Here is a 13,476-nt window from a genome sequence, read left to right as displayed (position 1 = left end):
ATATATTTAGGTCACCAGCAAAGTCTGTTCTCTTTTCTTGCGTAGGGTGAGCATTCACAGAGCCCAGCTTCGTTGACAAGAGTGCAAAAGGTGTATACTAAAAGCTTTCTGCTTTACTTGAGCGCCATGGCCGTTATTATATTTTGGCTGCTCCAAGCAATCTCTGTCCAGCCGATGCAAATTTCCAGCTCAAATTTTCCCAGCACTCAAAAAGTCCCTCCTCCCGCCAGCTCTGCTTTCAGGAAGTTCAGCAGAAGCAGTCCAACTTCTGTTCCCACTTCAGAGGAAAAGCTTTCTCGGGCCAGAGAAAGCCAGGGAATCACTGTACCGGCAAGTGCATTTCTTACAACTGGTAATCCCTCAGAACACAGAAATGAAGAAGCTGTATATGAAAATGTATTATTTCTTTGGTACACTAACCTATGTAACTAATATGGACCATTTCAGAGGACGGAGCGGACCCAACTGTGATCCCAGAGACCCAAATACCCAGCAGTAGGGAAAATAAATCCTCTCTGTGCTCTGCAACATTACATACACAAAATGCAAGCGCGTGCATTTTTTTATTGGCCCCATATACAGAATACATGTGAGGATGCTTGCCTTCCCAGTGTATTTCTCAAGCTCTTGAGAGCATATGCTATTTCCATGGGAACGCAAATAAGTTCATACTTTACATTTGTGTGTGACAAAAGGGGAAAAAAACTATTTTGTGTAAAATGCCAGCAGAGAGTGTTTCTGCCCGGTCTCGAACCGGGGGGACCTTTCACGTGTGAGGCGAACGTGATAACCACTACACTACAGAAACAGCTGCTTGCTCACCTTTGTAGGGACTGGGAGAACAGGTGCAAAGGGCAGTGCAAGTGGACCTGCTTAAAGACTAATCAAATGCCTTGCGCCTGAAGCTCACACAATCCAGCCTAAAACATACGTCCTATCAAGCATGCGCACATATACAAGTATGCCAGCTGAGGGCCTATGCAGCGTACAGAGGGAAGGACATATTTCCACTTTGAGATCGGACGGCCAAAACTCACAAGCAAATCAAGGAATGTTACTGAGAGCTAACAGAGAACACAAAGTGCTTGTCGCAAGGACATGGCACGCAAAGAGGTTCAGGAAGTGAATTGTTCATCGACTACTGCTTACCGAGAAAACCAGAGAGTCTGTCCAATGAAAATAACATTGAAAAAACAAAAAAAAGGAGCTCAAGTTAACCACCTTGATTGGGCTCGTCCGGGATTTGAACCCGGGACCTCTCGCACCCAAAGCGAGAATCATACCCCTAGACCAACGAGCCACGGTCCTTTGAGCATTTGACGGAATTGTCCTCAGCGTTTGCACCCCCCTTAGGATTCGAGGCCAAGAATGCCTATTCCTGAAGTTTGTTCCTGCCGCTGAAAGCCTTGTCGGTGTATGAGCCAAATGAATGCCCCAGTCGGCACGCTCTGACTGTCTTCACAGGTCTCCTCCTCATCCCGAAGGTTGGTGGCCCATTGACATCAGGGTGGAAGGTGCTTGCGATACACTGTTCCTTCCTTCCTTCCTTCCTTCCTTTATTCCTCTTATGCTGTTTATGTAATAAGAGGGGACGATACACAGAAGAGAGAAAGTGGCCCAACACACTAGACTAGCAGTCTTCTGATCAATCTGCAGCTGGCAAGGTGGGGGAGAGCCTTTATTTTGCACCTGCTGGGATCTGCATTGGGAGAAGCTCTGAGGGCTGGGCCTTTCCTTTTGCCTGTAAAAACAAAAAGCAGGTCTCCTCCCTCCAGCCCTGAGAGCATGGGCGTGACACTGGAAAAAGCAGCATCTCCCCTTTGGTAAAGATGACCATTGCACAGCTGCTCACTCAGAGCTCGATCGTGCTCGATCAGGGGAGATATATTTAGGTCACCAGCAAAGTCTGTTCTCTTTTCTTGCGTAGGGTGAGCATTCACAGAGCCCAGCTTCGTTGACAAGAGTGCAAAAGGTGTATACTAAAAGCTTTCTGCTTTACTTGAGCGCCATGGCCGTTATTATATTTTGGCTGCTCCAAGCAATCTCTGTCCAGCCGATGCAAATTTCCAGCTCAAATTTTCCCAGCACTCAAAAAGTCCCTCCTCCCGCCAGCTCTGCTTTCAGGAAGTTCAGCAGAAGCAGTCCAACTTCTGTTCCCACTTCAGAGGAAAAGCTTTCTCGGGCCAGAGAAAGCCAGGGAATCACTGTACCGGCAAGTGCATTTCTTACAACTGGTAATCCCTCAGAACACAGAAATGAAGAAGCTGTATATGAAAATGTATTATTTCTTTGGTACACTAACCTATGTAACTAATATGGACCATTTCAGAGGACGGAGCGGACCCAACTGTGATCCCAGAGACCCAAATACCCAGCAGTAGGGAAAATAAATCCTCTCTGTGCTCTGCAACATTACATACACAAAATGCAAGCGCGTGCATTTTTTTATTGGCCCCATATACAGAATACATGTGAGGATGCTTGCCTTCCCAGTGTATTTCTCAAGCTCTTGAGAGCATATGCTATTTCCATGGGAACGCAAATAAGTTCATACTTTACATTTGTGTGTGACAAAAGGGGAAAAAAACTATTTTGTGTAAAATGCCAGCAGAGAGTGTTTCTGCCCGGTCTCGAACCGGGGGGACCTTTCGCGTGTGAGGCGAACGTGATAACCACTACACTACAGAAACAGCTGCTTGCTCACCTTTGTAGGGACTGGGAGAACAGGTGCCTGCTTAAAGACTAATCAAATGCCTTGCGCCTGAAGCTCACACAATCCAGCCTAAAACATACGTCCTATCAAGCATGCGCACATATACAAGTATGCCAGCTGAGGGCCTATGCAGCGTACAGAGGGAAGGACATATTTCCACTTTGAGATCGGACGGCCAAAACTCACAAGCAAATCAAGGAATGTTACTGAGAGCTAACAGAGAACACAAAGTGCTTGTCGCAAGGACATGGCACGCAAAGAGGTTCAGGAAGTGAATTGTTCATCGACTACTGCTTACCGAGAAAACCAGAGAGTCTGTCCAATGAAAATAACATTAAAAAAACAAAAAAAAGGAGCTCAAGTTAACCACCTTGATTGGGCTCGTCCAGGATTTGAACCCGGGACCTCTCGCACCCAAAGCGAGAATCATACCCCTAGACCAACGAGCCACGGTCCTTTGAGCATTTGACGGAATTGTCCTCAGCGTTTGCACCCCCCTTAGGATTCGAGGCCAAGAATGCCTATTCCTGAAGTTTGTTCCTGCCGCTGAAAGCCTTGTCGGTGTATGAGCCAAATGAATGCCCCAGTCGGCACGCTCTGACTGTCTTCACAGGTCTCCTCCTCATCCCGAAGGTTGGTGGCCCATTGACATCAGGGTGGAAGGTGCTTGCGATACACTGTTCCTTCCTTCCTTCCTTCCTTCCTTCCTTTATTCCTCTTATGCTGTTTATGTAATAAGAGGGGACGATACACAGAAGAGAGAAAGTGGCCCAACACACTAGACTAGCAGTCTTCTGATCAATCTGCAGCTGGCAAGGTGGGGGAGAGCCTTTATTTTGCACCTGCTGGGATCTGCATTGGGAGAAGCTCTGAGGGCTGGGCCTTTCCTTTTGCCTGTAAAAACAAAAAGCAGGTCTCCTCCCTCCAGCCCTGAGAGCATGGGCGTGACACTGGAAAAAGCAGCATCTCCCCTTTGGTAAAGATGACCATTGCACAGCTGCTCACTCAGAGCTCGATCGTGCTCGATCAGGGGAGATATATTTAGGTCACCAGCAAAGTCTGTTCTCTTTTCTTGCGTAGGGTGAGCATTCACAGAGCCCAGCTTCGTTGACAAGAGTGCAAAAGGTGTATACTAAAAGCTTTCTGCTTTACTTGAGCGCCATGGCCGTTATTATATTTTGGCTGCTCCAAGCAATCTCTGTCCAGCCGATGCAAATTTCCAGCTCAAATTTTCCCAGCACTCAAAAAGTCCCTCCTCCCGCCAGCTCTGCTTTCAGGAAGTTCAGCAGAAGCAGTCCAACTTCTGTTCCCACTTCAGAGGAAAAGCTTTCTCGGGCCAGAGAAAGCCAGGGAATCACTGTACCGGCAAGTGCATTTCTTACAACTGGTAATCCCTCAGAACACAGAAATGAAGAAGCTGTATATGAAAATGTATTATTTCTTTGGTACACTAACCTATGTAACTAATATGGACCATTTCAGAGGACGGAGCGGACCCAACTGTGATCCCAGAGACCCAAATACCCAGCAGTAGGGAAAATAAATCCTCTCTGTGCTCTGCAACATTACATACACAAAATGCAAGCGCGTGCATTTTTTTATTGGCCCCATATACAGAATACATGTGAGGATGCTTGCCTTCCCAGTGTATTTCTCAAGCTCTTGAGAGCATATGCTATTTCCATGGGAACGCAAATAAGTTCATACTTTACATTTGTGTGTGACAAAAGGGGAAAAAAACTATTTTGTGTAAAATGCCAGCAGAGAGTGTTTCTGCCCGGTCTCGAACCGGGGGGACCTTTCGCGTGTGAGGCGAACGTGATAACCACTACACTACAGAAACAGCTGCTTGCTCACCTTTGTAGGGACTGGGAGAACAGGTGCCTGCTTAAAGACTAATCAAATGCCTTGCGCCTGAAGCTCACACAATCCAGCCTAAAACATACGTCCTATCAAGCATGCGCACATATACAAGTATGCCAGCTGAGGGCCTATGCAGCGTACAGAGGGAAGGACATATTTCCACTTTGAGATCGGACGGCCAAAACTCACAAGCAAATCAAGGAATGTTACTGAGAGCTAACAGAGAACACAAAGTGCTTGTCGCAAGGACATGGCACGCAAAGAGGTTCAGGAAGTGAATTGTTCATCGACTACTGCTTACCGAGAAAACCAGAGAGTCTGTCCAATGAAAATAACATTAAAAAAACAAAAAAAAGGAGCTCAAGTTAACCACCTTGATTGGGCTCGTCCAGGATTTGAACCCGGGACCTCTCGCACCCAAAGCGAGAATCATACCCCTAGACCAACGAGCCACGGTCCTTTGAGCATTTGACGGAATTGTCCTCAGCGTTTGCACCCCCCTTAGGATTCGAGGCCAAGAATGCCTATTCCTGAAGTTTGTTCCTGCCGCTGAAAGCCTTGTCGGTGTATGAGCCAAATGAATGCCCCAGTCGGCACGCTCTGACTGTCTTCACAGGTCTCCTCCTCATCCCGAAGGTTGGTGGCCCATTGACATCAGGGTGGAAGGTGCTTGCGATACACTGTTCCTTCCTTCCTTCCTTCCTTCCTTTATTCCTCTTATGCTGTTTATGTAATAAGAGGGGACGATACACAGAAGAGAGAAAGTGGCCCAACACACTAGACTAGCAGTCTTCTGATCAATCTGCAGCTGGCAAGGTGGGGGAGAGCCTTTATTTTGCACCTGCTGGGATCTGCATTGGCAGAAGCTCTGAGGGCTGGGCCTTTCCTTTTGCCTGTAAAAACAAAAAGCAGCCCTCCTCCCTCCAGCCCTGAGAGCATGGGCGTGACACTGGAAAAAGCAGCATCTCCCCTTTGGTAAAGATGACCATTGCACAGCTGCTCACTCAGAGCTCGATCGTGCTCGATCAGGCGAGATATATTTAGGTCACCAGCAAAGTCTGTTCTCTTTTCTTGCGTAGGGTGAGCATTCACAGAGCCCAGCTTCGTTGACAAGAGTGCAAAAGGTGTATACTAAAAGCTTTCTGCTTTACTTGAGCGCCATGGCCGTTATTATATTTTGGCTGCTCCAAGCAATCTCTGTCCAGCCGATGCAAATTTCCAGCTCAAATTTTCCCAGCACTCAAAAAGTCCCTCCTCCCGCCAGCTCTGCTTTCAGGAAGTTCAGCAGAAGCAGTCCAACTTCTGTTCCCACTTCAGAGGAAAAGCTTTCTCGGGCCAGAGAAAGCCAGGGAATCACTGTACCGGCAAGTGCATTTCTTACAACTGGTAATCCCTCAGAACACAGAAATGAAGAAGCTGTATATGAAAATGTATTATTTCTTTGGTACACTAACCTATGTAACTAATATGGACCATTTCAGAGGACGGAGCGGACCCAACTGTGATCCCAGAGACCCAAATACCCAGCAGTAGGGAAAATAAATCCTCTCTGTGCTCTGCAACATTACATACACAAAATGCAAGCGCGTGCATTTTTTTATTGGCCCCATATACAGAATACATGTGAGGATGCTTGCCTTCCCAGTGTATTTCTCAAGCTCTTGAGAGCATATGCTATTTCCATGGGAACGCAAATAAGTTCATACTTTACATTTGTGTGTGACAAAAGGGGAAAAAAACTATTTTGTGTAAAATGCCAGCAGAGAGTGTTTCTGCCCGGTCTCGAACCGGGGGGACCTTTCGCGTGTGAGGCGAACGTGATAACCACTACACTACAGAAACAGCTGCTTGCTCACCTTTGTAGGGACTGGGAGAACAGGTGCAAAGGGCAGTGCAAGTGGACCTGCTTAAAGACTAATCAAATGCCTTGCGCCTGAAGCTCACACAATCCAGCCTAAAACATACGTCCTATCAAGCATGCGCACATATACAAGTATGCCAGCTGAGGGCCTATGCAGCGTACAGAGGGAAGGACATATTTCCACTTTGAGATCGGACGGCCAAAACTCACAAGCAAATCAAGGAATGTTACTGAGAGCTAACAGAGAACACAAAGTGCTTGTCGCAAGGACATGGCACGCAAAGAGGTTCAGGAAGTGAATTGTTCATCGACTACTGCTTACCGAGAAAACCAGAGAGTCTGTCCAATGAAAATAACATTGAAAAAACAAAAAAAGGTGCTCAAGTTAACCACCTTGATTGGGCTCGTCCGGGATTTGAACCCGGGACCTCTCGCACCCAAAGCGAGAATCATACCCCTAGACCAACGAGCCACGGTCCTTTGAGCATTTGACGGAATTGTCCTCAGCGTTTGCACCCCCCCTTAGGATTCGAGGCCAAGAATGCCTATTCCTGAAGTTTGTTCCTGCCGCTGAAAGCCTTGTCGGTGTATGAGCCAAATGAATGCCCCAGTCGGCACGCTCTGACTGTCTTCACAGGTCTCCTCCTCATCCCGAAGGTTGGTGGCCCATTGACATCAGGGTGGAAGGTGCTTGCGATACACTGTTCCTTCCTTCCTTCCTTCCTTCCTTTATTCCTCTTATGCTGTTTATGTAATAAGAGGGGACGATACACAGAAGAGAGAAAGTGGCCCAACACACTAGACTAGCAGTCTTCTGATCAATCTGCAGCTGGCAAGGTGGGGGAGAGCCTTTATTTTGCACCTGCTGGGATCTGCATTGGCAGAAGCTCTGAGGGCTGGGCCTTTCCTTTTGCCTGTAAAAACAAAAAGCAGCCCTCCTCCCTCCAGCCCTGAGAGCATGGGCGTGACACTGGAAAAAGCAGCATCTCCCCTTTGGTAAAGATGACCATTGCACAGCTGCTCACTCAGAGCTCGATCGTGCTCGATCAGGCGAGATATATTTAGGTCACCAGCAAAGTCTGTTCTCTTTTCTTGCGTAGGGTGAGCATTCACAGAGCCCAGCTTCGTTGACAAGAGTGCAAAAGGTGTATACTAAAAGCTTTCTGCTTTACTTGAGCGCCATGGCCGTTATTATATTTTGGCTGCTCCAAGCAATCTCTGTCCAGCCGATGCAAATTTCCAGCTCAAATTTTCCCAGCACTCAAAAAGTCCCTCCTCCCGCCAGCTCTGCTTTCAGGAAGTTCAGCAGAAGCAGTCCAACTTCTGTTCCCACTTCAGAGGAAAAGCTTTCTCGGGCCAGAGAAAGCCAGGGAATCACTGTACCGGCAAGTGCATTTCTTACAACTGGTAATCCCTCAGAACACAGAAATGAAGAAGCTGTATATGAAAATGTATTATTTCTTTGGTACACTAACCTATGTAACTAATATGGACCATTTCAGAGGACGGAGCGGACCCAACTGTGATCCCAGAGACCCAAATACCCAGCAGTAGGGAAAATAAATCCTCTCTGTGCTCTGCAACATTACATACACAAAATGCAAGCGCGTGCATTTTTTTATTGGCCCCATATACAGAATACATGTGAGGATGCTTGCCTTCCCAGTGTATTTCTCAAGCTCTTGAGAGCATATGCTATTTCCATGGGAACGCAAATAAGTTCATACTTTACATTTGTGTGTGACAAAAGGGGAAAAAAACTATTTTGTGTAAAATGCCAGCAGAGAGTGTTTCTGCCCGGTCTCGAACCGGGGACCTTTCGCGTGTGAGGCGAACGTGATAACCACTACACTACAGAAACAGCTGCTTGCTCACCTTTGTAGGGACTGGGAGAACAGGTGCAAAGGGCAGTGCAAGTGGACCTGCTTAAAGACTAATCAAATGCCTTGCGCCTGAAGCTCACACAATCCAGCCTAAAACATACGTCCTATCAAGCATGCGCACATATACAAGTATGCCAGCTGAGGGCCTATGCAGCGTACAGAGGGAAGGACATATTTCCACTTTGAGATCGGACGGCCAAAACTCACAAGCAAATCAAGGAATGTTACTGAGAGCTAACAGAGAACACAAAGTGCTTGTCGCAAGGACATGGCACGCAAAGAGGTTCAGGAAGTGAATTGTTCATCGACTACTGCTTACCGAGAAAACCAGAGAGTCTGTCCAATGAAAATAACATTGAAAAAACAAAAAAAAGGAGCTCAAGTTAACCACCTTGATTGGGCTCGACCTCTCGCACCCAAAGCGAGAATCATACCCCTAGACCAACGAGCCACGGTCCTTTGAGCATTTGACGGAATTGTCCTCAGCGTTTGCACCCCCCTTAGGATTCGAGGCCAAGAATGCCTATTCCTGAAGTTTGTTCCTGCCGCTGAAAGCCTTGTCGGTGTATGAGCCAAATGAATGCCCCAGTCGGCACGCTCTGACTGTCTTCACAGGTCTCCTCCTCATCCCGAAGGTTGGTGGCCCATTGACATCAGGGTGGAAGGTGCTTGCGATACACTGTTCCTTCCTTCCTTCCTTCCTTCCTTTATTCCTCTTATGCTGTTTATGTAATAAGAGGGGACGATACACAGAAGAGAGAAAGTGGCCCAACACACTAGACTAGCAGTCTTCTGATCAATCTGCAGCTGGCAAGGTGGGGGAGAGCCTTTATTTTGCACCTGCTGGGATCTGCATTGGCAGAAGCTCTGAGGGCTGGGCCTTTCCTTTTGCCTGTAAAAACAAAAAGCAGCCCTCCTCCCTCCAGCCCTGAGAGCATGGGCGTGACACTGGAAAAAGCAGCATCTCCCCTTTGGTAAAGATGACCATTGCACAGCTGCTCACTCAGAGCTCGATCGTGCTCGATCAGGTGAGATATATTTAGGTCACCAGCAAAGTCTGTTCTCTTTTCTTGCGTAGGGTGAGCATTCACAGAGCCCAGCTTCGTTGACAAGAGTGCAAAAGGTGTATACTAAAAGCTTTCTGCTTTACTTGAGCGCCATGGCCGTTATTATATTTTGGCTGCTCCAAGCAATCTCTGTCCAGCCGATGCAAATTTCCAGCTCAAATTTTCCCAGCACTCAAAAAGTCCCTCCTCCCGCCAGCTCTGCTTTCAGGAAGTTCAGCAGAAGCAGTCCAACTTCTGTTCCCACTTCAGAGGAAAAGCTTTCTCGGGCCAGAGAAAGCCAGGGAATCACTGTACCGGCAAGTGCATTTCTTACAACTGGTAATCCCTCAGAACACAGAAATGAAGAAGCTGTATATGAAAATGTATTATTTCTTTGGTACACTAACCTATGTAACTAATATGGACCATTTCAGAGGACGGAGCGGACCCAACTGTGATCCCAGAGACCCAAATACCCAGCAGTAGGGAAAATAAATCCTCTCTGTGCTCTGCAACATTACATACACAAAATGCAAGCGCGTGCATTTTTTTATTGGCCCCATATACAGAATACATGTGAGGATGCTTGCCTTCCCAGTGTATTTCTCAAGCTCTTGAGAGCATATGCTATTTCCATGGGAACGCAAATAAGTTCATACTTTACATTTGTGTGTGACAAAAGGGGAAAAAAACTATTTTGTGTAAAATGCCAGCAGAGAGTGTTTCTGCCCGGTCTCGAACCGGGGACCTTTCGCGTGTGAGGCGAACGTGATAACCACTACACTACAGAAACAGCTGCTTGCTCACCTTTGTAGGGACTGGGAGAACAGGTGCAAAGGGCAGTGCAAGTGGACCTGCTTAAAGACTAATCAAATGCCTTGCGCCTGAAGCTCACACAATCCAGCCTAAAACATACGTCCTATCAAGCATGCGCACATATACAAGTATGCCAGCTGAGGGCCTATGCAGCGTACAGAGGGAAGGACATATTTCCACTTTGAGATCGGACGGCCAAAACTCACAAGCAAATCAAGGAATGTTACTGAGAGCTAACAGAGAACACAAAGTGCTTGTCGCAAGGACATGGCACGCAAAGAGGTTCAGGAAGTGAATTGTTCATCGACTACTGCTTACCGAGAAAACCAGAGAGTCTGTCCAATGAAAATAACATTGAAAAAACAAAAAAAAGGAGCTCAAGTTAACCACCTTGATTGGGCTCGTCCGGGATTTGAACCCAGGACCTCTCGCACCCAAAGCGAGAATCATACCCCTAGACCAACGAGCCACGGTCCTTTGAGCATTTGACGGAATTGTCCTCAGCGTTTGCACCCCCCTTAGGATTCGAGGCCAAGAATGCCTATTCCTGAAGTTTGTTCCTGCCGCTGAAAGCCTTGTCGGTGTATGAGCCAAATGAATGCCCCAGTCGGCACGCTCTGACTGTCTTCACAGGTCTCCTCCTCATCCCGAAGGTTGGTGGCCCATTGACATCAGGGTGGAAGGTGCTTGCGATACACTGTTCCTTCCTTCCTTCCTTCCTTCCTTTATTCCTCTTATGCTGTTTATGTAATAAGAGGGGACGATACACAGAAGAGAGAAAGTGGCCCAACACACTAGACTAGCAGTCTTCTGATCAATCTGCAGCTGGCAAGGTGGGGGAGAGCCTTTATTTTGCACCTGCTGGGATCTGCATTGGGAGAAGCTCTGAGGGCTGGGCCTTTCCTTTTGCCTGTAAAAACAAAAAGCAGGTCTCCTCCCTCCAGCCCTGAGAGCATGGGCGTGACACTGGAAAAAGCAGCATCTCCCCTTTGGTAAAGATGACCATTGCACAGCTGCTCACTCAGAGCTCGATCGTGCTCGATCAGGGGAGATATATTTAGGTCACCAGCAAAGTCTGTTCTCTTTTCTTGCGTAGGGTGAGCATTCACAGAGCCCAGCTTCGTTGACAAGAGTGCAAAAGGTGTATACTAAAAGCTTTCTGCTTTACTTGAGCGCCATGGCCGTTATTATATTTTGGCTGCTCCAAGCAATCTCTGTCCAGCCGATGCAAATTTCCAGCTCAAATTTTCCCAGCACTCAAAAAGTCCCTCCTCCCGCCAGCTCTGCTTTCAGGAAGTTCAGCAGAAGCAGTCCAACTTCTGTTCCCACTTCAGAGGAAAAGCTTTCTCGGGCCAGAGAAAGCCAGGGAATCACTGTACCGGCAAGTGCATTTCTTACAACTGGTAATCCCTCAGAACACAGAAATGAAGAAGCTGTATATGAAAATGTATTATTTCTTTGGTACACTAACCTATGTAACTAATATGGACCATTTCAGAGGACGGAGCGGACCCAACTGTGATCCCAGAGACCCAAATACCCAGCAGTAGGGAAAATAAATCCTCTCTGTGCTCTGCAACATTACATACACAAAATGCAAGCGCGTGCATTTTTTTATTGGCCCCATATACAGAATACATGTGAGGATGCTTGCCTTCCCAGTGTATTTCTCAAGCTCTTGAGAGCATATGCTATTTCCATGGGAACGCAAATAAGTTCATACTTTACATTTGTGTGTGACAAAAGGGGAAAAAAACTATTTTGTGTAAAATGCCAACAGAGAGTGTTTCTGCCCGGTCTCGAACCGGGGGGACCTTTCGCGTGTGAGGCGAACGTGATAACCACTACACTACAGAAACAGCTGCTTGCTCACCTTTGTAGGGACTGGGAGAACAGGTGCCTGCTTAAAGACTAATCAAATGCCTTGCGCCTGAAGCTCACACAATCCAGCCTAAAACATACGTCCTATCAAGCATGCGCACATATACAAGTATGCCAGCTGAGGGCCTATGCAGCGTACAGAGGGAAGGACATATTTCCACTTTGAGATCGGACGGCCAAAACTCACAAGCAAATCAAGGAATGTTACTGAGAGCTAACAGAGAACACAAAGTGCTTGTCGCAAGGACATGGCACGCAAAGAGGTTCAGGAAGTGAATTGTTCATCGACTACTGCTTACCGAGAAAACCAGAGAGTCTGTCCAATGAAAATAACATTAAAAAAACAAAAAAAAGGAGCTCAAGTTAACCACCTTGATTGGGCTCGTCCAGGATTTGAACCCGGGACCTCTCGCACCCAAAGCGAGAATCATACCCCTAGACCAACGAGCCACGGTCCTTTGAGCATTTGACGGAATTGTCCTCAGCGTTTGCACCCCCCTTAGGATTCGAGGCCAAGAATGCCTATTCCTGAAGTTTGTTCCTGCCGCTGAAAGCCTTGTCGGTGTATGAGCCAAATGAATGCCCCAGTCGGCACGCTCTGACTGTCTTCACAGGTCTCCTCCTCATCCCGAAGGTTGGTGGCCCATTGACATCAGGGTGGAAGGTGCTTGCGATACACTGTTCCTTCCTTCCTTCCTTCCTTCCTTTATTCCTCTTATGCTGTTTATGTAATAAGAGGGGACGATACACAGAAGAGAGAAAGTGGCCCAACACACTAGACTAGCAGTCTTCTGATCAATCTGCAGCTGGCAAGGTGGGGGAGAGCCTTTATTTTGCACCTGCTGGGATCTGCATTGGCAGAAGCTCTGAGGGCTGGGCCTTTCCTTTTGCCTGTAAAAACAAAAAGCAGCCCTCCTCCCTCCAGCCCTGAGAGCATGGGCGTGACACTGGAAAAAGCAGCATCTCCCCTTTGGTAAAGATGACCATTGCACAGCTGCTCACTCAGAGCTCGATCGTGCTCGATCAGGCGAGATATATTTAGGTCACCAGCAAAGTCTGTTCTCTTTTCTTGCGTAGGGTGAGCATTCACAGAGCCCAGCTTCGTTGACAAGAGTGCAAAAGGTGTATACTAAAAGCTTTCTGCTTTACTTGAGCGCCATGGCCGTTATTATATTTTGGCTGCTCCAAGCAATCTCTGTCCAGCCGATGCAAATTTCCAGCTCAAATTTTCCCAGCACTCAAAAAGTCCCTCCTCCCGCCAGCTCTGCTTTCAGGAAGTTCAGCAGAAGCAGTCCAACTTCTGTTCCCACTTCAGAGGAAAAGCTTTCTCGGGCCAGAGAAAGCCAGGGAATCACTGTACCGGCAAGTGCATTTCTTACAACTGGTAATCCCTCAGAACACAGAAATGAAGAA

General features: G+C 47.4%; 12 non-coding genes across 12 annotated transcripts; all 12 read right to left on the bottom strand.

The window, feature by feature from the left end:
* Positions 1 to 1,228: 1,228 nt before the first annotated feature.
* Positions 1,229 to 1,300, bottom strand: TRNAP-UGG (transfer RNA proline (anticodon UGG)). The gene has a single exon. It is a non-coding gene; the product is annotated as a tRNA-Pro (tRNA).
* A 1,315-nt stretch (positions 1,301 to 2,615) lies between these two features.
* Positions 2,616 to 2,690, bottom strand: TRNAV-CAC (transfer RNA valine (anticodon CAC)). The gene has a single exon. It is a non-coding gene; the product is annotated as a tRNA-Val (tRNA).
* A 400-nt stretch (positions 2,691 to 3,090) lies between these two features.
* Positions 3,091 to 3,162, bottom strand: TRNAP-UGG (transfer RNA proline (anticodon UGG)). Its single transcript has one exon. It is a non-coding gene; the product is annotated as a tRNA-Pro (tRNA).
* A 1,319-nt stretch (positions 3,163 to 4,481) lies between these two features.
* On the bottom strand, positions 4,482 to 4,556 carry TRNAV-CAC (transfer RNA valine (anticodon CAC)). Its single transcript has one exon. It is a non-coding gene; the product is annotated as a tRNA-Val (tRNA).
* Positions 4,557 to 4,956: 400 nt separating this feature from the next.
* Positions 4,957 to 5,028, bottom strand: TRNAP-UGG (transfer RNA proline (anticodon UGG)). Its single transcript has one exon. It is a non-coding gene; the product is annotated as a tRNA-Pro (tRNA).
* Positions 5,029 to 6,343: 1,315 nt separating this feature from the next.
* Positions 6,344 to 6,418, bottom strand: TRNAV-CAC (transfer RNA valine (anticodon CAC)). Its single transcript has one exon. It is a non-coding gene; the product is annotated as a tRNA-Val (tRNA).
* Positions 6,419 to 6,837: 419 nt separating this feature from the next.
* Positions 6,838 to 6,909, bottom strand: TRNAP-UGG (transfer RNA proline (anticodon UGG)). The gene has a single exon. It is a non-coding gene; the product is annotated as a tRNA-Pro (tRNA).
* A 1,316-nt stretch (positions 6,910 to 8,225) lies between these two features.
* Positions 8,226 to 8,298, bottom strand: TRNAV-CAC (transfer RNA valine (anticodon CAC)). The gene has a single exon. It is a non-coding gene; the product is annotated as a tRNA-Val (tRNA).
* A 1,788-nt stretch (positions 8,299 to 10,086) lies between these two features.
* On the bottom strand, positions 10,087 to 10,159 carry TRNAV-CAC (transfer RNA valine (anticodon CAC)). The gene has a single exon. It is a non-coding gene; the product is annotated as a tRNA-Val (tRNA).
* Positions 10,160 to 10,579: 420 nt separating this feature from the next.
* TRNAP-UGG (transfer RNA proline (anticodon UGG)) lies at positions 10,580 to 10,651 on the bottom strand. The gene has a single exon. It is a non-coding gene; the product is annotated as a tRNA-Pro (tRNA).
* Positions 10,652 to 11,966: 1,315 nt separating this feature from the next.
* On the bottom strand, positions 11,967 to 12,041 carry TRNAV-CAC (transfer RNA valine (anticodon CAC)). Its single transcript has one exon. It is a non-coding gene; the product is annotated as a tRNA-Val (tRNA).
* A 400-nt stretch (positions 12,042 to 12,441) lies between these two features.
* Positions 12,442 to 12,513, bottom strand: TRNAP-UGG (transfer RNA proline (anticodon UGG)). The gene has a single exon. It is a non-coding gene; the product is annotated as a tRNA-Pro (tRNA).
* Between the last annotated feature and the right edge of the window lie 963 nt (positions 12,514 to 13,476).

Source organism: Ambystoma mexicanum, chromosome 2q (genome assembly GCF_040938575.1).
Source record: "Ambystoma mexicanum isolate Mex_15411 chromosome 2q, UKY_AmexF1_1, whole genome shotgun sequence".
Taxonomy (NCBI): domain Eukaryota; kingdom Metazoa; phylum Chordata; class Amphibia; order Caudata; family Ambystomatidae; genus Ambystoma; species Ambystoma mexicanum.
The sequence above is the reverse complement of the archived record's forward strand: the minus strand, read 5'-3'. Positions and strand labels throughout refer to the sequence as shown.